General features: G+C 39.9%; 1 long non-coding RNA gene across 1 annotated transcript; it reads left to right on the top strand.

Moving 5' to 3' along the window:
- The first annotated feature begins 13,986 nt into the window (after positions 1 to 13,986).
- LOC137167201 (uncharacterized) lies at positions 13,987 to 22,715 on the top strand. Its single transcript, XR_010924051.1, has 3 exons — positions 13,987 to 14,104; positions 21,505 to 21,646; positions 22,527 to 22,715. It is a non-coding gene; the product is annotated as an uncharacterized lncRNA (long non-coding RNA).
- Positions 22,716 to 23,405: the final 690 nt, after the last annotated feature.

The following is a 23,405-nucleotide window of genomic DNA, read 5'->3' as shown; positions in this document are numbered from 1 at the left end:
TGAAAACACCAAAAGGAATCTCTTGATTTATATCAGTGGTGGATGCTGAGTCAGGATATCCTTAATTAGATTTTCATATTTGACAGATCAGAGTCCCCATAAATTAGCCTGCCTTTGTTGCTTTTCTATTAATTTCCTGTTAAGTGTACATTGGCAAAGGAATTAGACATGCAACTTTTATCCTTGTATAATAAGAACAACACTTGCTTTAGTTTGATTTTCAAAATGCATCTTGGAAGAGATGTTGACCTCATGCCGTTTTTCTATTTCTGCTCACCACATTGGAAACGAAATGATCATTTAGACCACTTACTTCCAAGATGCGCTTGGAGGCCCTTGCTTTACAGATTATCATTGTTTGCCTTTGTCTTTACAAGGTTTAAATTGCTGAATGTTGTAGGCACAATTCTGAAAAAAGGCTGGTCATTCTGCTGCTAATTTTCCTGCTATGATTTTACAGAGCTGGAGAGAAAAGCTTTAAAACATGACTAAGGTCAAAGCTGTAACTAAATGGATATCGAGACAACAACTACCTGCACACATCTGTGGCCAAGGATATCAGCTGTATATTTTTCTGTATGATCACAGAATTAAATTAATTTCACCTATGAAACCCAATTGGATTTTATTAACATGAGATAGTATGAATTCTTTGCAATATATCAATTAATATTAAATTTCATTTATTTATCTTAGTAAGCCTAAGGTATAATTACTTCAGTAATAGAGACACATTCTCAAGGTGCAGTGCACTCTGGGTATTCTCAGTTCTAGGATGAATGAAATACTCCTTCCCATCTTTAGGGGATGGTCAACTGCTGGGATGGGTAAAAGAAGAGGGTAGAATTTCTGCCCATACATGCTGGACCCAAACTCATCTTTGTGCCTCAGAGTACATTTGGGAGTAAAGGGGCTGGGGAGGAGAGGAAGCAGCTTGTCTACCTGCCAGTGGCCATCCAGGGAGGATAAGGGGAGCTGACTGGCTCTCCCAAAACCACCAGCTATCTGCTGCCTAATCGTATAGGTGCCTACATTTCTGAGGCACTTAGGTTTCTGTTGGTGGGCATGGCACCTAAAGTTCAGATGCTGCTGAGCTGCTTGGCATCCTAGCTCATAGAGCTAGCTTCAGCAAATATTTAATTCAGCAGTAATGCAAGGAACCTACAGGACTGTATCCTGTAAGACATTGGCTTCAGCAGTTAGCATAAGGCTTGAGGCCTATGGACTTTGGCACAGATAAATGATCTAATAGTCACCCTAAGTATTGGGGAAGTAGAAATAGAATATGTAAGGGGGAAATTTGACCATAACAACACTAGACAACCACAGGAACATGAACTAACACCAGATTTTGGATAGAACATCGGAAGATGTCTGATCACAACGGTGCCATGGCAACGAACTGATGTATATACTAATAAGTTGAGATCATTAATATATTAACTATAGGAGCAGGATGCCCCAATATTAATAGGGTGAGGAAATACAAATTAGGAAAAAAGAAGAAACCCCTACTGAATATGCATTAGACATAGTGGTGTCAGTGTAACATTATAAAAGTTGTATCCCAGCCTGCAGGCAGTAGGACAGAGAGAGAGAGCTCTTGGAAGGTGCTAGGCTGATGGCAACTGGTCATGGTGATGGTGATGAGGGAGATGTTGGCTAAAACTTCAGGTTGTTCTGCAAGGGATGGTGTGAGTATATGTCTGTTCAGATGTACATTCTGTATTATCTCTATCTACCTTACTAGGTTAGAGTGTTTGTGACTTTGCAAAATGTATTAATAAACTTTGATAAATATAGAAGGGTTCCTATAGAGTGAGTGTTGCAAATGTAGACATCAGGGTTCCCAAGAATACAGTAATTTTAATAATACTGGTCTTGATCTTGAGACAAGAACCTGTCAATTCTCAAAGTGATAACAAGGAATTCTTAATCAATATAATTAATACATAAACTATAGATCAGACTACAAAGCTCAGTGGGATTCCCAAAGTGGGCATTGTGGATTCTGGACACTTTGTGATCAGTGTGGATACCAGTGAGACATGGTACTCCCGATTTGCAGATCAATAAGGTTTAATGTGCAAGGTTTTCTATAAATATACTAGTTAGATACAAACCTAAAATTAACTATAATATATCAAACTCACTAAGCCTGGAGAGCTAAGCAGTTACTCAGAAGGCTGTATACAGGAAGGCTTTCTTCAGGGACCCCACCAGGGAGTCAGTGGATCCTCTGGTCCATCTGGCAGCACCTCCCGCAGAGTCAGGTGTCGAGATGAGTTTGGGTCCAGCATGTATGGGCAGAAATTCTACCCTCTTCTTTTACCCATCCCAGCAGTTGACCATCCCCTAAAGATGGGAAGACATTCATCCTAGAACTGAGAATACCCAGAGTGCACTGCACCTTGAGAATGTGTCTCATAAACAACCTTTGCCTAATTATCTCTCTCTCATTATCGTATATGCTAATTAACCTTACATTACACACACACACACACACACACATACACACGGTTTCCACCCTTAATTACATTCCATTCTCACCATAACAATTGGGTGTCGTTTTTCCCCCAAAACAACATCTGGTGATAGGAGGGGTGGAGTAAAAGTATGCCCCTTGGCAATAAAACAGTGTACCCACACACATACACCCTCCATTCATACCTTGTTCAGATAACTACCTTATTCATCTAAAAGTTCAAGGATAACTTGTTCCCATCACTGTTATGTTACATGATTTCAATAATGTGCAGCTGCAAGCATACAGTATCTGTACCTTATCTTTTATTCCTACAATAAAACAGTGTACCCCCAGTGGATGTGCAGAAACTGAAACATCTATAAGGTTATTCAGTCTCTGCCAACTGGAAGATGTCATGCTACAGGGATCAGAATAGCCAAGCAAGCAACTGAAGCTATGCTAGGCCTGTAGGACAGTGGTCAAGCAACTCAAATTGTACTGGGCCTCCAACAGGCATTCCCTGTCCTATGTCACTTGAAGGATTTTGAAGTGGCAGGCATGCTCAGAACACATCTAACCCACATAAAATACCACAAGGAGGAAGTCCATCCCATTATACACCATTCACCTGGGAGATAGAAGACCCATATTCAAGTCCTTGTACCAAATCAGAGCTGCAGTTTGAAAACAGGTCTCCCACATCCCAGGTGAGTGCCCTAATAATGGGGTTATTGGCTATAATGGGGTGGGGAGTCTCTAGCTTTCTTAATGAAAAAGGATTGACCTGACTTAGGTGCTTAACTCCAGGAGAGGATTCACAACTGTGAATGATAGATGAGTGATAGATAAGTAACTCCCTTTTAGGGGAGGGGCTTAGACCAACCCCTCTCCCTGGCATTTCCTACTGGCTAGGTAAGGTAGTTTGCAGCTCATCTTGCTTGCTTTTGTGAATCCTTCTCTTAGGAATTGCAATCCTGAGCCTAATTTTAGGCACCCTGCCACCTAGTAAAATCCACAGCATTGCAATAGGTGCCCAGGGTCCCTATACAATGCATGGAGAAAGTTAGGAACCTAAGTCCCCTTTGTGGATCCAGCCCTTGTGCCTCAGTTCCCAACTGTAAGCCTGAGGCCAGTAGCACTTCTCTATTGATAAACAATGAGAATAAATACAGAAAGATTGTGAGGTGCTCTGATGTAATGAGACAAGTTGCTCCTTACCAGTTACACCTAGGCAAAGTTTTGTACACTAAATATAGAATAGGGACATAAACTTTTCCATGCATGGTGCAATAGTTTTTCTCAGAAAGGAAAATGTGAATTTCACACATTTGAGAAAAGTTGCTTACCTGCTATCATTTTAGCAGGATCAAGGTAAATGGAAATCAACAAAAATATAAAGTACATAGGACGATTTGAGTGCTTGGTAGGAAATACACATTGTTTCAGACAGATGCATTTTGAGAAATGGGCAATTGGATTGTGCCATCGATTTTTGACTGGAGATGAGCTGGGATAGCGGGAAAACATTATGGGACCTGTCATCTCATCCTGATTCATTTTAAAAGGCCTACCATCTATGCATTTAAAAGAGGCCTACTCTTAAAACTTTTCTACTAGAAAACTGTCATTTCAAGAACAATTTACCTAGCAACATTTTCCTTAGAATACATTTGAAACAAGGAAATAAAAATGAACCACTTAAGAAGTTTTGACCAAAAAAAAAAAAATCCCCTCAACTATCTCATTCAGTGTAAGCAAGATTATTTTAATGAGTATTTTTTCCATTACCTGTGAAAAGATTGAAGGTGGAGTTAGAAAATAGATTTTGGGGTCTGAGGGTAATTACAAATAAAGTGAATCTGGTTTATTTTCTTTATCTAAAGAGGAAAAGAACTATTCATACTTATCCATTTATCTTCTATTCTAGCAAGGAGGGTGGACTAGCAGCAGCTCTTCTTCAGTCCCCTGTGTCTTACTCTTTTCCCTTCTGCTCTACCCCTCCCCATGGGAATGGAGAGGACTGTAATTTTTTCTCCCTCATTAAGGAGCCTTTCCTTTTACAATGGGAGAAGATGGAGACTGGGATGAAATCCTGGCCCTACTGAAGTCAATAGGAATTTTACCATTGACTTCAATGGAGCAAGGATTACGCTCAAGGTTTCTTCTTACATTCTCCTTTTGTCATGATCTCTTCCATCACAGAAAGGAATAAAAAATGGAGAAAGTATCTTTATTTTAAGAATCCTCCTGGGGCAAAAATTATTTTTCTTCTATTTCCCCTTCAAATGTAGGAGAATATGAGGGACTAGCATTGATTCCTCACCAGATTTGGAAACCAAGAGAACAGATAGTGGCTCCTCTGAGATAGACAGTCTCATAACAGGGATTTGATCGATTAAATCAGCTTTATAAAGTTTGCTTCATCTGGGCATTGATTTTAGCTAATGCCTCTAGGCACTACTGAATACAAATAATAACCAAACACTTACTGTGTAAATCCATATTACTATACTCTCATTGTGTGGCATGCCCGGAAAAGAAAATATCTGAAAAATAGGGAAAATATAATTTTAAACCCCACTTATTTGAATTTATTGAATCCCAAATACCATCTTATGACAAGGTGTGTGAGGTAATATCTTTTTGTTAGACCAACTTGTGTTGGTTAAAGAGACAAGCTTTCTAGCTACACAGAGCTCTTCTTCAGGTCTGGAAAAGGTACTCAATGTCACAGCTAAATAGAAGGTGGAACAAAGTGTTTAGTATAAGTAATTAACACATTCTAAGGGAACATTCAAGGTGAAGTGGCCTGTTAGTGAAGTGGTCTGTAGTCATAGGACAAAAAAGTGAAGGCTAGAGGGTTACAGATTGTTGTAATAAACCATAAATCCAGTGTCTTTAAGACCGTGATTTTTATTGTTTAGTGAAGTTATGAGTTTAAGCTGCCAGATTCATCTTTTGAAGGTGTTGGGCAGGTTTCATTTGAAGAAGAGGACGGAGAGGACAAATATAGAGTGATCATTTTGTGAAAAGTGTTACTCACTTCAACCAACATGGCTACAACAATGCTACAAACATCTGAATGTTGGTTATGTCCCCAAGTTTGAATTGCTTACTCCTCATATATCCACATGCTTTCAGTCCAGTTAATTTTGGACCATATTCATCCTTGGTGAAATGCTGTAGAAGTCAGTGGAGTTACTCCAGTAATAATTTGACCCTTTGTTTAAATGGCAATTTTACTGTGGTTTAAAATAAACATTCATAGAGAAGAAAAAAAACCCATGACGTTCATTGGGTGTGTGTAAGAGGTACTTGCAAACAAGCATGTGAATTCTGATTGCAATATTCTTGATGTCTTGCATATGCTAAAAATTAAATCCAGACGTCTTTGAACATCATTAAGTGGATAAATATGTCATCTTTAAGACTTGAGCACAAGAGAAAAAACATTAACATGCTGAATTATCACCAAATTAGTCAAAACAATGAACTCAAATAAAAGAAAAATGTACCCATGGTTTGAATTCACAAAATAGCATGCACTTATATAAGCCTTAATACAGGGGAAACACTCAATATTTTCACCATAATTTCTATGCCTATAACTAATGGTATTAGCATCACCAGCTATCAGAAAGAAATCCACTAGGTGTCCAAATGGGATTGATCATATATATAAAGTTCTATTAACTGTCCTCAATATTATTTCCAAGAAATGTTTTGTGGTTTACACTGTGGTATTTTCTATTGTTGGCTAAAATACACAAATGCTAGTTTTTCTTAATATTATAGCGTCACGGAAGCACCAATGTATTTAAGGCTGTGTCATGACTTCTATTTAAATGTCAACTATTCTAAGTTCTCTAAAATCAACATGTTTATTCAGAATCCTTTGCAATTTGGTGTTCCTCCAGAAGGAGCAGGTTAGCATTAGTGACCCAAATTTGGGTTCATTTGAGTTATGGGTTGTAAAGACATAAAACCCAATAAAAACAACCATTTTTCAAAAACATTTGATGTGTCTTTGTTGCTGTTGGTTTTCTTCTGATTGTGCAGATTTACAGATCAATCTCTTGATGTGATATGGGTCAAAATGGTCTCAATCTGTTGAGTTTTACCCAAGGTAGTGCATGGCACTCAGTAATCTTTTTGGGGGACCAAACTGAGAAATGTATTTGGGAAATGTACATTTTTTTTTAGTGTTCATGTGCCAATACAAAAAAATGTCTAGAGGGTTTCCATTGCTGCCATTTATTATACTTAAAAGTCCAATGCTTATAAATGCTTTAAAATGTGAATCTCACCCTTCAATTAATATAACTAAAGATAAGTTAATCATAAGCCCCCACCTAAAACAAAAGGAATATTGGGGCTTGTCTTCACATACAGTGCTACAGCAGCACTGCTGTACCACTTAGTGAAAATGCCACTACGCTAGGGTGGCCACATGTCCGGTTTTTGACCGTAAAGTCCAGTAGAAAAGGGGACCTGACAGTGCGGACATCAAAAGTCCAGTTACTGTGCGGGGGAGGTGGGGAGCCACTGGGTCATCACTCGCGCAAGCCCTGCTCAGCCAGGATTGCCTCCTGCCTGGATGCAGCTCCGAGCCCTGGCTCCACAGGCAAGTCCCTCCTGACCCATGTGGGGAGAAGAGGGGAAGAGCAGTCAGAGACAGGGGGAAAGGAGAAGAATAGCAAATGGGGGAAGGGCTGGGGTGGGGGTGGGGCCTTGAAAGAGGCACAGCCTTGGGGAAAGGGCAGGGTGAGGTTCTGGCACTCCCGCTAGAGTGTCTGTTTTTTAAATATTACAAAGTTGACAACCCCTCTCTCGTCGGTGTAGTTAATCCACCTCCCTGAGAGGTGGTAGCTATGTCAGCAGGAAAAGCTCTCCCATCAGCATAGCACTGTCCACTGCCATGTGCATACTTACAAGCTTACAGCGGCACAGCTGTACCGATACAGCTGTGCCACTGTAAGAACGCTTATATAGCCACATTGGAGAACTGGTTTGAAAGCAACAAAATGCAATTCAGTAAAGACAAGTGCAAAATACTTCACTTAAGAAGGAAAAATAATCAAGTGTTCTATTACAAAATGGGGAATAACTGTCTAGGAGGTAGTACTGCTCAAAAGGATCTGAGAGTTATAGTGGATCACCTATTGAATATGAATCAACAAACTTATGCATTTGTGAAACAGGCTAATCCCATTTTGGGGTGTATCAACAGGAGTGTTGTATGTCAGACACAGGAGGTAATTGGAGCAGTCCCCTCTATCCCAGCTGACCTCCTCCATAGTTATTACTGCCAGAAGGAGGTCAAAGCCTGGGTTAACTGCATAGTGAAGATGTACCCCAGAAGTCCTCTGTCCAGCCTTGGGCTCTTCTGGAGGCTAGAATGCCCCCCAGTATAGGCAGCCCTGGGAGCCTGTCTACATTGTAGCAATCTCCTTGGGCTCTTGTATGGGCCACAGTTCTGCCTGAATCTCCCCATGGTTGCAAGCTGTGACCCGACCCCAGCACATCCCTTCACTAGGGCTTCCATGGGGGTCCTCAGCAGGCAACGTTATGACTCACTTCTACAGTACCTGCACCAGTATCTGCAACAGGGACTTTTGGGGCACCATTGCACTGGTCTGGCCATCTCATACTGTGTAAAGGGACCAGAGCAGGGGTGAGGATCTCACCCAAGGTATTTTGTCTGTAAGGAGTTGAGTATGTAGTCCTTACTGTCTGTTAGATTATTTACATACCAATGCTGGTTTTTTTGTATAGATTGAATGAAATGACACAAACATACTTTTAACATACCGTATATCCTTTTTTAAAAGATAACAATATCACACATTACAGTAAAAGTATATTAGAGCCATATATAGTGGGCACACGTAAATAATTTTCTTTTTAGAAAGAATTCCTATACTTAAAATGGGGAATACTGCTGGAATTGCTAATATCTTCTGAAGCAGAACGAACTTAAGTGTGGCCCTGTACTCTTTTTGCATATACACAATCACTTCTGATGAGTAGACCATCTAGTACACAAAAAGGGCTGTAAAATCTCCTTCATCCACATCAACAGCTCCCTTTGACATCTGTAGAAGTTAGGCTCACAGACTGATTCTCTCTACAGCGATTTACGTCATTTCACAATTTCCCATTATCAAAGGCCATATCTACACCGTGTAGCTGTTCTATGCCAATGGGAGAGAGCTCTCCTGTCAGCATAATAAAACCACCTCCATGAGCAGCCGTAGCTATGTTGACAGAAGAAACTCTCCCCCTGACATAGCGCCGTCCACACTGGCACTTCTGTTGGTGTAATTTGTTGCTCGCGGGTGTTTTCGTTCACACCCTTGAGAAACATAAATTATACTGACAAAAGTGGTAGTGTAGACAATCCTAAAGAGTCAAACCTGAAGTGAAAATGGCTAAAATAACCAACACCAACATTTTCAAATCTACATGTGCAAAGTTGGGCACTTAAATAATAGTGGCCTGATTTTTCAAAGGTTCTACACACCCAATAGTTCCCATTGACTTTGGGGCAAGTGGTGGGTGCTCAATTCTTCTGAAAACCTGGCAGCATTTATGCAGGTGCTATCTTTAGGTGCCTCTTCTAGAGGAACTCATTTGTTGGCAGCTGAGTGAATCTGGCCCTTGTCAGCAATCCAAGACATTCAGCACATCTTCACAGTTACATTTTTTTCCTCACTCTTTGGCAAAAAGTTAGACCTGATCGGACCCACAATACTCATCATGGTTTTGATGGAGCTGCTCCTGTGGCATAGAACTTACTCTCTTTATATATCCACTTCAGATGATTCATCTCACCTTTAAAGAACAATTTTTTCCAAACTTGCTTTCAAATATAAAACTTCCTGTGTTTCAATTCTATACTGCTGTTCTGTGATGTTTTGGACTGAGTTAATTTAAAATTGTTGCTTCTTATCTCCTTTCTCAAATTCTTGAAGCTGGAAGCATTATGATGGTGATTAACATTGGCTAATATGGGAGCTGCATTTGGTCCATGTACATGGGGTGCTAGGCGTTCCTGAAATATTACATTGCCACTTATACTAATTGATTTAGTATATAATAAAATTAGTGGATTGGAGGTTTGGGGAGAACAAGGTATTATCCACACCATCCACATATATATAATACACACACACACACATCTATTGGAATGCATTAAGCATCGGATATTGTAGCAATGATATAGCCTACATTGGCCTATGCTAATTATCCCATAACTCCTTGCATTTGGTGAGTTAGCATTGGCATAAACAGACATATTTGTCCTAATATCTTAATACAATCTAGGGAAGTACCTTCATGGATCAGTACCTGGTATGCTAGTATCAAAAACAAAAGTAAAGGAAGGAACAGAACAACAAGTTAGGAAACTGGGAGAAACTGATGGGTTGGATTTTAGTAATGTGTAAAGAGATGCGTAATGTGCACCGACATATAAATAATACCAGCTGAAATGTATAACTTTGGGAGCACACCATCTGTGTAAAGTGAATGTAATATCGCTGCACAAGATGGCTTCCTGGCATCTGGTATCATATTTTTTCTGTACTGTATTACTATGATTGGCTTAGAGCAATAAACCTGACTGACATTGATTATTTGGCCTCTTGAATATATTTCATAACGAACCAAAATGCGGACAAAGCAACTGACTATTTAATTTATCAACAAACACTAAACAAGAATTTGTCTGGGAACATCAAATATCACGTTACTGAGATTATAAATGGTATATGCAAAGAAAATGAAAGTTTTGAATTTGTTGAAAACTAATGTTTTGTCTTCAGAGACAAATGATATATCCTGGAAGTATTTGGCTAGACTCACAAGACATAGGATGGACAGATGCAAAAGACAGAAGTACCAGAATGAGATGACTCTCCTTTGTGTGAGATCTCCAAGCAGCTTTAAAAAGCAGATGAACAAATCTTTTTCATGGATTAAGGTTTCATATGAAATGATGATAGTGTTGAACATGGATGATTTTAATTTCCCAAATATTGATTGGAAGAATATCTGATAACAGTGGAAACACTAACAAGAACTACACATCCCAGGGTTAGTGAACTATTTTCTTATGTCTTGTTAAGCAGCCAGTGTGGCTAGAGGTTATTCCGTGCAATACATAATTCTGGAGACAAAAGCAAAGATGATGAAGTAGTTGGAGAGGCTAAAATTGGCATTCATCTTAGTAAAGACTACATAGGTTAAAAGACCAGTCTTCTTAAGAGGGGCAAGACAGATTGGTGAAAGGAGTTTGAAACCAAAGCAAACAGGTAACAGGTTCTCCAAAAAAGAAAAGAAAAAAAAAAAAAAAAGGGGGGGGGGGGGGGGGGCAAAATTAGTTGACTATGTATTGCATTTGTCAGGTATACTGTGGGTTTTCTGAACATTCCTGAAGATTATTAGAGAGGAGCTGAGGAATATTGCTATGACAAGCTTAGCTTCATTATTATGTAATTATAACGCTACTTAGAAGGAGGATGGTTCTGTTGCTAAAACCTAGGACTGGGAAGCAGGAGGATTTTATTCCCAGCTCATCCACAAATTTCCCCTGTTTAGGCAGCTTATTAAGGACACATTTTCAAGAGTTCACTAATCTCAAGTGCTCAAAAATTGAAGCACCTAATATTAGAAGACATTTTAACATAATATTGGCCTTAACCTCTCTGTCACTTTCCCCATCTGTAAAATGGGGAGAACTCCACTCATCAGAAGCCTTAATTAACATTAGTAAATCACTTTGAGGTCTTCCACTGGCAGATACTAAAAAAATGCAAAGTATTATTTATTTTATCTCACTGGATCTTAGACTTGGTCCAAATTTTGCTGCTTAGAAATACTTGGCTGAGAAAGCAGTCTTCTTCCTCTCTTGTGGGTTTTTTGCTTCCTCTGCAGCAGTAGTGTATCACTCCTACTTCCACTTTTGAGCCTTTAGTTTAGGAGCAATAAATCAAGGATGATGGAATCCAGGATGTCCTGAGATCTGGAGTTCAGCTATAGTTACTGGCAGGTGAGATTACTCAGGCAGGCTTATTTTCCTGAAATTGTACAAATTAGTAACAAACTGTGTTCATAGCATGTTTGTGTGTATGGTAGTTGAAGAAAAGAAAGAGTATTACACTATAGTACTTAGCATTAGTGCTACATGGATAGCAGTAGTAGTGTATCCTTACTGTACCGTAACTATAAGCTGTTTGTTAAAAGAATTTCTGCAGAGTATAAATTTCCAAAATTTACCTTTATGGTGATTTAAATATTCCACAGCTTTATCATTTCTCAGTATTTGACTTACCGTCAGGGTGATGATCTTGTCAGGTTATGTTTTAGTTAGCATGTTATTGTACAAACAGGAAGAGTATGACACAATCTTCAAAGAAAACTCAAGAAAACTACAGTTGTTCAGCTGATATTATTTCTACAATGTATCCCCCCCCATGAGTAACATAGTTAGTTTTGGTACTTCATTTTGAAAACATATTTTCTTTTGGAAGACAAGTTTGCGATGCTGTGCCAAGTTTGCTATGGTATATATTATTAATTTGAACTGAATCTTCTAGCCAGCCCTCTGCAGATTTGCTTATCTTTCAATGTTGAATATTTCCCAAAACAGATTAATCTGATGATGTTTTCTCTTTTACTTTGCTGTGGAAGAATAAATGTTTATTTCCAAAACAAACATGCGTTCAACTGTCTAGTACAAAGATTGGTGCTTGTTTAACTGTTGTTTGGTTTTAAATGGCCGTATATTTTTCTTTTACCGATATATTTTAAAAAAATTATTACAATGCTTTCAGTTTTCTTGGCCTTTTGCCTTATGCTAATTAATTGTCATCAGTAATTCAGATATCTTTTATGGAAATTATGCCTATTTTAACCCTATGTGTGCGTTAGTGCATACATTTGTAAATGAGGAACAAAAGCTTTTCACACTCCCATTTATCATGGATAATATGTTATGGATGATCATGCTTTGAATTAAGTGTATGTGTGTATAGAATCAGATAAAACAGTGGTATTTCTAAATAATACGGGGATATGGCTAGAGTACAAATATCCATGACTGTAAATGGCTGTAAAAATTCCAAACTGACAGATGCTTCACTTGAAATTATTGGTAGCTTTTTTTTCTTAAACAAAACTCCCAAAACTTAATTCCTTTTAAAATTTCCATTCTTTTTGAAAAATGAATTCAAATCAATGGCTTCAATGAGAGAAGGTGACCCAGTCAATGTTGCCTTAAAAAAATCTAATTAAACCTAGCAGGGTTGAGTGCTGTGCTTGTGGGTGTTGATCCTCCCACTGATGTCAGTGGGAGTTAAAGGTGCACAGCTTCTTCTGGGAGGTGCTTACAACCTTGAAAGATCAGGCCCTTTAAAATGTAGGAGAGTCGATGTACTGAGAGAGAATTTACTCCCAATGGTCTTGCAAACCAGGAACTGAAACAGGCTGGAGTTGAGGTGATCAGAGCAAGCAGTGGGGTCTGATTCATCATAGTGTTACTCCAGTTTTAAGCTGGTGTAGCTCAACTGAAGTCAATAGAATGACATCATCACAAAACTGGCATAACTCAGCTGGCAATTGGGTCCCATATTGTTAACATTTCTTAAACTATGCAAGTGTCCTTTGAGAAAAGCATGGCTTTAAATTTTCTATTATTTAAAAATGGTGAATATTACCGAAAGCCAAATAATAGAAATTAGGAAAGGGTATCTGTTTCAGTTATGAAGCCTGATTCTCCACTTCTCTGTTCCTTATGCAGACACATATACCAGTGCCAAGTGTGTGTAAATTACTACCAGATCAGAATGGTAGAACACAACAACCACTGTGCACAAATGTAAGGGCCAGACTTCTAAAGGTATATAAGAGCCTAAAGATGCAAATAGGTGTGTGCTATATGATTGAATATGACCATTTATATAATTGATATTATCATTGTTATACAAATGCAACAAATCTTGTACAAAGTATGTCATGTAAGGTGTCAATGGAAAAATTACAATTTAGCAAATATGATTATCCTGGTTAAATGTTTCATTTTTATATCTAAAGTTATTAATACTGATTACATATTTAATCCCAAATGTGTTTGTTCCTGGGAGACACCTCTCAAATAGATTTACATCAAGGCTAGACAGCTATGTGGTGATTACCCATTAAGAACACTTCACTAACAATGGGCCAAACAGGAAACTCTTCCCACCCAGTAAGCCTTTCCTGTGGACGCCTCAGAAAGAATATGGGCAATGGGCTGCCCCTGTTTGTCAGCAAGCCATGTAGGGACATGTGCTATGCTCATGTGACCCTGGATTCCATCTTGATCCAGTTATTTTCCGTGCACCTGGGCTGTAAGCTTTTGTTACTAGACAGTAAAATTCCATGCACATGGCAAAGGATATAAAAAAGGCATTTGAGACATCTCCATTTTGTCTTTATTTCCTGCTTCATTTCTCTGGACTGGATTTCTAACAAGGTAGCTCTAAACAAGGACTGATGACCCCCAGCCTGTTTGGATAATTCCAGAGAGCTCTTGCATGCCAGCAGTTTATTCCATCACGGCTATGATCCTGATCTATGAACACTGAAAAATAACATGTATGTATATGATCTATTAATCATTATAAACTCTCTGCTTCTTTTCTTTTATTATTAAATCTATAGTTTTTAGTCACTAAAGGATTGGCATCAGCATGATTAATGGGTAAGATCCGAGCTATATATTGACCTGGCTAAATGGCTGTTTCCTTGGGATTAGAAGGACCCTGTATTTCAGGGGTGGCCAAACGGTAGTAAAAGTGTGGCTCACAGAGCCCCCTATGTTCCCCCCACCCTTTCTCGGCCTACCAGACTCAGATGGTGAGCCAAGTGCTGGAATGCCTAAGGAGACTGCATTTTTTACTTTTTGTTAACCAGTGTGGTGATACAGAAGTTCATTTTGTTTCTGACTTTGTATAATCTAATGTTAGAATAACCACCAGCTTGGGGTGAGTCTGCCTTTTTTTCCAGCACTTTGCCCTGAATTTGACATTCTCAGCTGTGACCCATTGAGGCACGGTGACAGATTACTTGCGTCTTCAGGAATATAAACACCTTTAAAAATTTGGCCCATATGACCACACAGGTGCAAGGCATTGGAAAATGAGACATATGGGAGTTTAAGAAAGCAAAACAGGTCACTCCAATTTTTTCCAGAGAGAAGAATCTTAGAAGGCAAAGTTTAATGTTTTGTCATTTTTAAAATGACATCCAAACATTGGGTTGCCACAGATCTGAAATATTCTGTCTTAGGTTGAGGCTGCAGTCATGGCAATGAAAGCCAGCATTAATCTTGGATGTCGACCAGGATAGGAGGAAGAAGCAGTGGAAAAAGCAGCCACAAATCCCCTTCTTCATGGGGGAGGCAGAGAGGAATAATGCTTCTTAAAGGGTGGATAGTGTTGACTGGGAAGGAGTGGAGCATGTTAGTGAAAATGGGACAATCCACTGCATCCTCTAGCAGCATCCACTGCTGGTGTTGCTATGGAGTCTCTGCCACAAACTAGAACTGCTCTCCGGTAGAGAGCCAGAGAGAATGAGATGATCGTAACTATGCCTGCCCTTTCTTGGGATGAAACCTGTCTAAGGAAGTTGGGTCTTCCTTGTGCAAGGTCTAATCTTAGTGTTCTTATTCACGCAAAACACCTTGTTACTTACATGTAAGTTTTTTGTGAGTAAAGACTAGTCCATCTATCATCTAAAAGAAGTGGAACAAATACATGCAGGTGCTTGTACTTCCTCTCTCACTACATTTCTATCAGGCAGGAAAGAACTGTACATCATTATGCCAATTTACAAATGACTAGAAATAGGGTTTCCTCTATTTCTGGTATTTGATGACTGAATATTCTTAGTGAAGGGTGCATTAGCAATAAGGGAGAGATAAGCTAGAAGAAGTGCATATCTGTAACATATCTGGTGATGATATGAAAGTATGCAGTTTTATGTTACTGACAACCAGACAGTTTGGCATCGGTGCTTCAAACTCTATGCAACAGATTTCACTGTGATCTCCAGAACTCCACTCCCCAGACTGCTAGAGAGCATCTGCTTTGTGGAGTAAGACATTTGGTAATAGAGAAGGGAGCAGCTAGTTTTTGTGCTCTTTCTGCTTCCCCTGCCAACTGTCCTACAGCAGAGCATCAGGCTGTCTGGGGATGCACATCATGTCCCTTTCTTAGTGTATTTCTGTAGGTGTTTGGGGAACCTGGGAAACAAGAAGCAATGGAAAAGCAAGAGATCATTGCTGCTTCACTGCCTGGTCCCTATACACAAGCCCCCAACCTCTAGGCCTTTTTTTCTAATTTCCTGTTTACCCATGTGCTTCTTTTCTTCCCTCAAACAAGGAGATACAGCGCACTGGCTAACCTGCCACAGAAAATCTCCCTCACTTCCTGCAATCTCACTCATTTTCTGAAAGAGAACTAGCGAGCCACTTTGAAAGGTGTATTCACCCCTGCACTCCGCCCCACCCTCCTCCCCCAAGTCTCTCACTGTTCACTAAAGTAATGAAGAAGAAAAGAAGGATTTTATTACATTTTACCTTTAACACAAGAAAAATATTAGGTACCTCAACATAAAAGGGTAGGTTTGTGGAATTTACTCTTTAAGAAAAACCAACAAATTATGATAATATTTTAATTGGTGCAAAGCAGCCATTAGGATTTGGAAGGAGTTTTGCACAGGATCCCCACCTCTGTCAGCGCACGGAATGGATGGATCTTAAGGAATGAATCACAGTTGTACAGTAAATGAGACTGTTGTCACTAGGAGCCCCCCTCATCAAATCTAGATGTTGGATATTGTCTAGATATGAGCTGTAGGAAGAGGAAGGATGGTCTGTTTGTTAAGGGAGCTGAATGAAACTCAGGAGAAATAGGTTCTAACCATGGCTATCAGAAACTTCCTATGTGGTGCTAGGCAATTCACTTAAACCAAATTTTTTCACAGGTGATCTCCAGTGTGTGCTTTCTGTTTTCTGAATAATAAAATTGAGACAACTGGAACTTGATTTTCAGAACAGCTAGGCGCTCTCAGAGGCAAATAGGTCAATAGGAATCGAAGAATAGATGAACTCAGCACCTCTGACAATAAGATTGTGTGGGCTGAAGGAACAAGCACAGGACTGTGGGTCAGTAAGCCAAAAGCTCTAATTTGGCTCTGCCACTGATTAATTCTGTGGTGTAGGGCAAGTTATTTTGTCTTTTGGCCTCAGTTTTGCCAACTGTACAATGGGGATGCACACATCACCCCACTTCTTTCAGACCAGCAAAGCTGAAAAGGACGGTATTTCCTTTCATGCAGAGCACACAGCTTGGTAGGGATCTTCCTTTTAATGCAACAGCCAAATGAGTCCTTGGAAGTAAAGCTCCAGTGGGACTGTGGAAGCACAGGGTCTTAATGTGGGTGGCAGTGCTATTGTTGGGGCCACTCCACAGTGCAGGGATGGAAGGGGAACCATAGCTTATCCAACAGAATGATGTGATGAAATCTCTGCCAGGGAAACTGTGGAGATTTCCTTCCCCATAGCCCTCTTCTAAGGGTTTTAGTGGTGGAGGGGGAGACCTAGCTCAGTCTGTGGGGGTGATCTTTGCAGCCTCTGTATTGAACTCTATGCACCTTTTCTCTGAGCATGCTCACATATATAACATTTTTAAAATAGGGGACTGTAGCAAACCGCTGTGGCCTTCCTTGGAGCCTGGGCCAGAAGAAGGGCCCCAACGCCCTTGCTGGGCAGATCTGGGAACTGCAGGCCTCAGACCCCAGGAGCAGAGGGGCGGGGCCAAGACAGGAAGAAGTACAAAAGCCTGGCCTAGCAGCTCAGTCAGGGGGAAGTGCTGCCAGAGAAGGATGCTTCTTCCCCGAGGCTGTGATCTAAGCCTGACCTAGGCCCCATGGCTAGGCAGCACGAGTCCTCCACTGACTGGAGCCTGAAGGGCCTGCTGGTGATACCGGGCCCTAGCAACTGGGAAGGGCTACCGGGGACCACTGACTAAGATGAACCCCCCCAAATCCAACAATGAAGACCCCTAACTCCAAGTACCGAGGTTTAGGGCGGGAGGAAGTAGCCCAAGGACAGCTGACTACAGTCTGGCTGAGCTTACACTTGCACCAGTGTCAGTGCGTTGCGGCTGGAGCTCCACTGACCCAGTGGTAGACCCGTTTGCCACTGGTAAGGCCCTGGACTGAGACACAGTGTAGTTGGGTGGGCCTGTGTCCCCCTCCTCCCTTCCCTAGACCCCGGGAGTACTTGTCTCTTCTGGGCCTGCAGCTGCAGAGGATACCAAGTGTTGTGGCTACTGACTTCCTTTGCCAGCCCTGCCCCATCTGGGGGCTGGGAGCAGGCTCGAGCAGCGACCGAACCCACTAACTTTCCCCTTGTAGCGAGGCACTGTGGCCTTCTTCGAAGCCTGGGTCTGAGGAAGGGCTGTGACATCCCTGCTGAGTGGATTTGAGAGTCTTATAATGGATATGTAAACTTTTCTGTTTGATTTTTCTATCATAGTATATATTGAGGGTTTTTTTTTTTAAATTATGGACTCATCTATGGTAAGTGCCACAAATCCCTAGCTGTCTCCTATAATGGTGCTGAACAACCAGGAATATGTGAAATGAACAGAAAAGCCACCAATTCACCTATAATTTGAATGTTTTTCTATTGGTATTCTTTCTATGATTAAAAAATAATGGGTGATAGGGTAGGAAGCTGTCCAATTTCATGAGCAAGAAGGATTATTGTGTATTCAACTATGTCAATTACAAAGCAGTATGAGGTTATATAAAAGCAATTATAGAGGTGATTAGAAAGAAGGCTGAACACCATTGAAATGACTATACTATTTTGGTGTCAACAGGAAGGTTTTGGCTTCCTTGACTGTGGGGTATTGCTCTAGGAAAGAGAACTACTGGGGAGACATGAAGTCCACCTACTGGAGAAAGGGAAGAATACTTTCAGACACTAACTTGCCAAACTAGAGAGGAAGGCTTTAAACTATTTTCAAAGGTGATAGATGATGATAGTGCACAGGTAAGTGTTAACAAGTGACCTTGACAAAGGGCTGGAAGTTGTTGGGGGGAGAAGCGATAGAAAATTACAACAGGGTCACAGGAGCAACAAGAAGAAAAATAGTGGGTGAATCTGCTCAACATCTTGGATGTCTATGCAACAAGTATGGGGAATAAATAGGAAGAATTGGAAGTCTTAGTACACAGTTAAAACTATGACTTAATTGGCATCACAGTGACTTGGTGGGATAAATCTCCTGACTGAAATATTGACAGAGAGGGTTATAGGTTCCTGTCCTTTCTGAACAATGGGAAAAAGGGAGGAAGTATTGCATTGTACATCAAGAATGTATACACTAGTTCTGAGGTCCAGAAGAAAGTGAGAGATGTACCAGATGAAAATATGTCTCTGGCTGAAAAAAGAAGGGGAAAAAAACAGGGGTGATATAATGGTAGGGGAGGTGGATGAGTCATTTGTAAAACAAATAACTGAAATATCCAAAACACAAGAACTGGTAGTAATAGGGGACTCTAACTACCCAGACATCTGTTGGAAAAATAATACAGCAAAACACAAAATCTCCAAAAAGTTCTTGGAATGTGTTAGGGACAATTTCTTATTTCAGAAGGTGGAGAAAGTAACCAAGTGAGGAGCCATTTCAGAGTTGGTTCTGACAACAGGGAGGAATTATTTGTGAATCAGAAGCTCGAAGGCAATTTGAAAATGATAATGAAATTTATGAATTACATAATTCTAAAGAAAGGATGGTGTGTACGTAGCAGAATAAAGAGAAGACTTAAAAAAAAAAATCAGACTTTAACAAACTCAGAGTATTTAAATTACTCATGCCTGATGAAATTCACCTAGAGTACTTAAGAAACTAGCTGAAACAATCTCTGAACCATTAGTGATTATTTCTGAGAACTCATGGAGCATGGGTAAGGTTTGAAAGGACTGAAGAAGGACAAACATAGTACCTATCTTTGAAAAGGGGAACAAAGAGGATACGGGAAATTAAAGACCACTCAGCCTAACATTAATTCCTGGAAAGACACTGGAACAAATTATCAATTGATTTGTAAGCATGTAGAGGATAATAGTGATAAACAATAGCCAGCATAAATTTGAAAAGAACAAATCATGAAAAATCGACCTATTTCCTTCTTTGACAGGTTTACTGGCCTAATGGATGGGGGGGGGGGGAAGGAAGAGGGAAAGCAGGAGATGTGATATATCTTTGTTTTTAGTAAGACTTTTGACACACTCCTACATGACATTCTCATAAACAAATAACTTCAGTTAAAATAATTTTAGTTGTGTTCTATCTAATTTCATCTGGATCACATTTCCTAATTTAAATATTGAAAAATCATACTCAGACAGTAGTTATCAATGGTCCACTGTTAAACTAGAATGCCATATCTAGTGGTGTCCTGCAGGAGTCTGTCCTGGGTATAGTAAAAGTCAATATTTTAATGAATGACTTGGATAATAGACTGGAGAGCACACACATACAATTTCCAAATAACACCAAACAGAGAGGGTTCCAAGCACTTTGGAGAACAGGATTAGAATTCAAAATAATCTTGATTAATTTGAGAATTAGTCTGAAAACAACAAAATGAAATTCAATAAAGACAAAGTGCAATGTACTACGCTTGGGAACGAAAAATCCAATGCACAAAAACAAAATGGGGAATAACTGGCTAGGCTGTGGTACTGCAGAATTGGATCTGGGGGCTATCCTGGATCACAAAATGAACAGGAGTCAATGATGTGATGCAGTTGCAAAAAATGCTAATCTTAATCTGGGGTGTATTAACAGGAATGTTTTATGTAATACATAAGAAGTGGTTGTTCTCAGCTCTGGTAAGGCCTCAGCTGGGGAACTGTCTACAAATTCTGGGTACCACATTTTAAGAAAGATGTGGAGAGTATCCAGAAGAGAACAACAACAATTATAAAAAGTTTAGAAAACCTGACCTTGAGAAAAGAAGATTGAGGGAGGACCTGATAACACTCTACAGATATGTTAAGGGCTATTCTAAAGAGAACTGTGATCAGTTGTTCTTTGTCCATTGAAGGTAAAACAAGAAGTAGTCAGCTTAGTCTTCAGCAAAGGAGATTTAGGTTAGATAACTGGGAAATAAAACTTTCTAACTATAAGGATAATTAGGGTCTAGAATAGGTTTCCAAAGGAGGTTCTGATATTCCCATCACTGAAGGCTTTTAAGAACAGGTTAAGCACCTAGCAGTGATGGTTTAGGTATACTTAGTTCTGCTTCAGCATAGGGGTGGACTGCTTGATCTCTTGAGGACCCTTCCAGCCCTTCATTTCTATGAGTCCATGACTTTGTAATATCTGTCAGTATTCCTATTTTCTATAACAGGTAACATAGTTGTTGGAAGCAAACAAAGCAGTTTAAAAACTCTGAATCTCTGTTTGTCTCCTGTCTAGAAAACTGAATAGTGCAACCCCCCTAACCCTGTCCCATTTACCCCCTGCCATAAAGAAACAGTTAATTTGACATCCATCCCTGCAAACAGGAACCACTGGAGTATAGAATAAACATTCTGAGACCACATTTGAAAATAACTTCTGTGATTTAGCAAGCCAAAGCACAGTGTATTGGAACATATGTGCTAATTGCTTGAAATTCTAAAAAGCATTAAAAATTGCCACAGGGTTAGTAAAGTATGAATTTTTCACCCATCTGTAATATGAAACAACTATTATTGTGAAAAGGAAATTACTTTGACCTTGTCAGTTTGAAAGGTAACTTCCACAGTGGATTCATTTCTGTCTCTCTGTTGTTTGAACACATACAGGGTATTCATTTTTTTCCAGTTAATACTTACATTGTTCCCTTTTGTTTTCTGATCTTTTAAAAATGTTTCTAATCACAGTGCACATTACTTTTGAAATTCAAACCAAACCAGAACTGTCTTTCAGGTTTCAGTTGAAGATATGGAAGACATATTTAGAGCATATGGATTTGCATATTGAATATGTATTATTTGAAAAACATTTTTCAGCCTACTAAAATAAATGGAAAGGCAGGATGCTATATTTCATTTAAAGGTGGCCTGCAGAGGTGAGAATTAATTTGTGCTTTTTTTCCTCATGATTATATAAATAATCCCTAAAAGATGTTTGTTTGTTTATTTTTATTATATAACCAGTCTCTGAAGTGATGTATACCCAGTGCAAGCAATGAAAGAGTTAATATGGACCTGAGAGGCCCCTTATGCTATCTGGCTGCATGTGGAGAGTGGACAAGGCTTAATTAAAGATGAAGCCCACCTAGGGATGGAGCTAGGGGTTGACTCTAAAGAAGAGAAGTGCAGATTAAAAGGAGGCTGCGGGGAGAAACTCTGCAGACTGTCTCTGGGCCTAGAAAGTGGACCGACAGAGAGTTAAAGAGGACGCCCGGGGGGACAATTGGCCTTGGGATCATCTCTTAAGTAGTGGAGTCTGGCAAAAGGCCATTAGAGCCTCTGGTGGATGGATAGTTTTGATAAAAGGGCACAATCTGGACCTCCAGGGAGGCATGAGGTGAAGAAGTGAGGAAACATAAGCGAATAAGGAGGGCAGGAATTGTTACTATTGATCTGGGGTATATTGGGGAGATTCTAGTCAGGAACCCTGAGAGAAGGGTGAATTTAAAGAAGCTGTGGGAAAGTCCAACTGACAGGCTATAGTAGGAATAAGTCCAGCTTGACAGCAGCAAGTAGTCTGACAGAACAAATCATGGTTGCTTGTTATAGATTGTCTAAACAGGAATCCAATGTAGAGGGTGGGCTTGAGTTTCCCTACCAGCTCCTGGCGAACGTGGTGTGAAGACCCTGAAAAGGGGATAAAGACAATAGAAAACCCTGAGACAAGGGTGTGAGGATTACAAGTCTTAGAATCTGTGTGAAAGACCTTTTGTAAGGACACTGGACTCATAATTGTTTGACTTTCTGTTATTTCAGAAGGGGTGAGATGAAATATGACCTGGCTGGAGGGCTGAGGCTCAAGAGAAGGCAGACCACTGTGGGACTGGAGCAATTGTCACAGGGAGTGCTAGATGAGGTGTCTGCTACGCCATGCTTACCAGTGGGGGGACCACTGCAGTGGACCATCTGCTCTCTGATGCAATCAGAGAAATATATTGAAATAAATGGGACAATTTGTGTGTTTAAAGAGATGCACATGTTTAATTGGCTTTGCTGAATTAGGGACTTCCCTATCTAGTAGAAGGATAGGAGTATTGAATCTTTAGCTAAAGACCTTTAATATCTTTTTGACTTATCTAGGTGATATTCCAAACACAACAAATGGCATCATTCTGATCTCTCTTATAATGATATAAATCAGGAATAACTCTGCTGAAGTCAGATGTTACATTATTGAAAAATGGGGTGTAAGTGAGGAATATTGGCTGCATAAGGTTCATTACTGCCTTACGCTTTGTGGGGTCATTTGTACCTGTGAAAGATGGGTGAAAAATTCAAGGAGAGAATTGGGATTTGGTCCAAAGAGTTCTAAAAATGAGATGAAAAGTCTCCTCCTTCTCTAAAAACTGGATTCAAAGTGATTTAAGTCAATGGGAGTCTTCCATTGTTTTTTTTTCGGATCAGTCCCCTTGCTGCTCCACTTCGGTCTTTTACTTCTTGTTGTGACATCATAAATTCACTAGTTCTCCAATCACGATACAGTCTTCCAGAATAGTAAAATCCTGAATTTCTAAAGGACAGAGAAAACCCATCCTCCCAAATTCAGAATCTCCCATATGTCTCCCCACTCAGCCCTACCCTCTACACCTTGCATTTGCAGGTCTGTTCTTAAAATGGTAGATGCTAGGTGCTGAG

Source organism: Emydura macquarii, unplaced genomic scaffold (genome assembly GCF_026122565.2).
Source record: "Emydura macquarii macquarii isolate MOO-44397 ecotype Brisbane River unplaced genomic scaffold, CSIRO-AGI_Emac_v2 contig_2897, whole genome shotgun sequence".
NCBI classification, from domain to species: domain Eukaryota; kingdom Metazoa; phylum Chordata; order Testudines; family Chelidae; genus Emydura; species Emydura macquarii.
The sequence above is the reverse complement of the archived record's forward strand: the minus strand, read 5'-3'. Positions and strand labels throughout refer to the sequence as shown.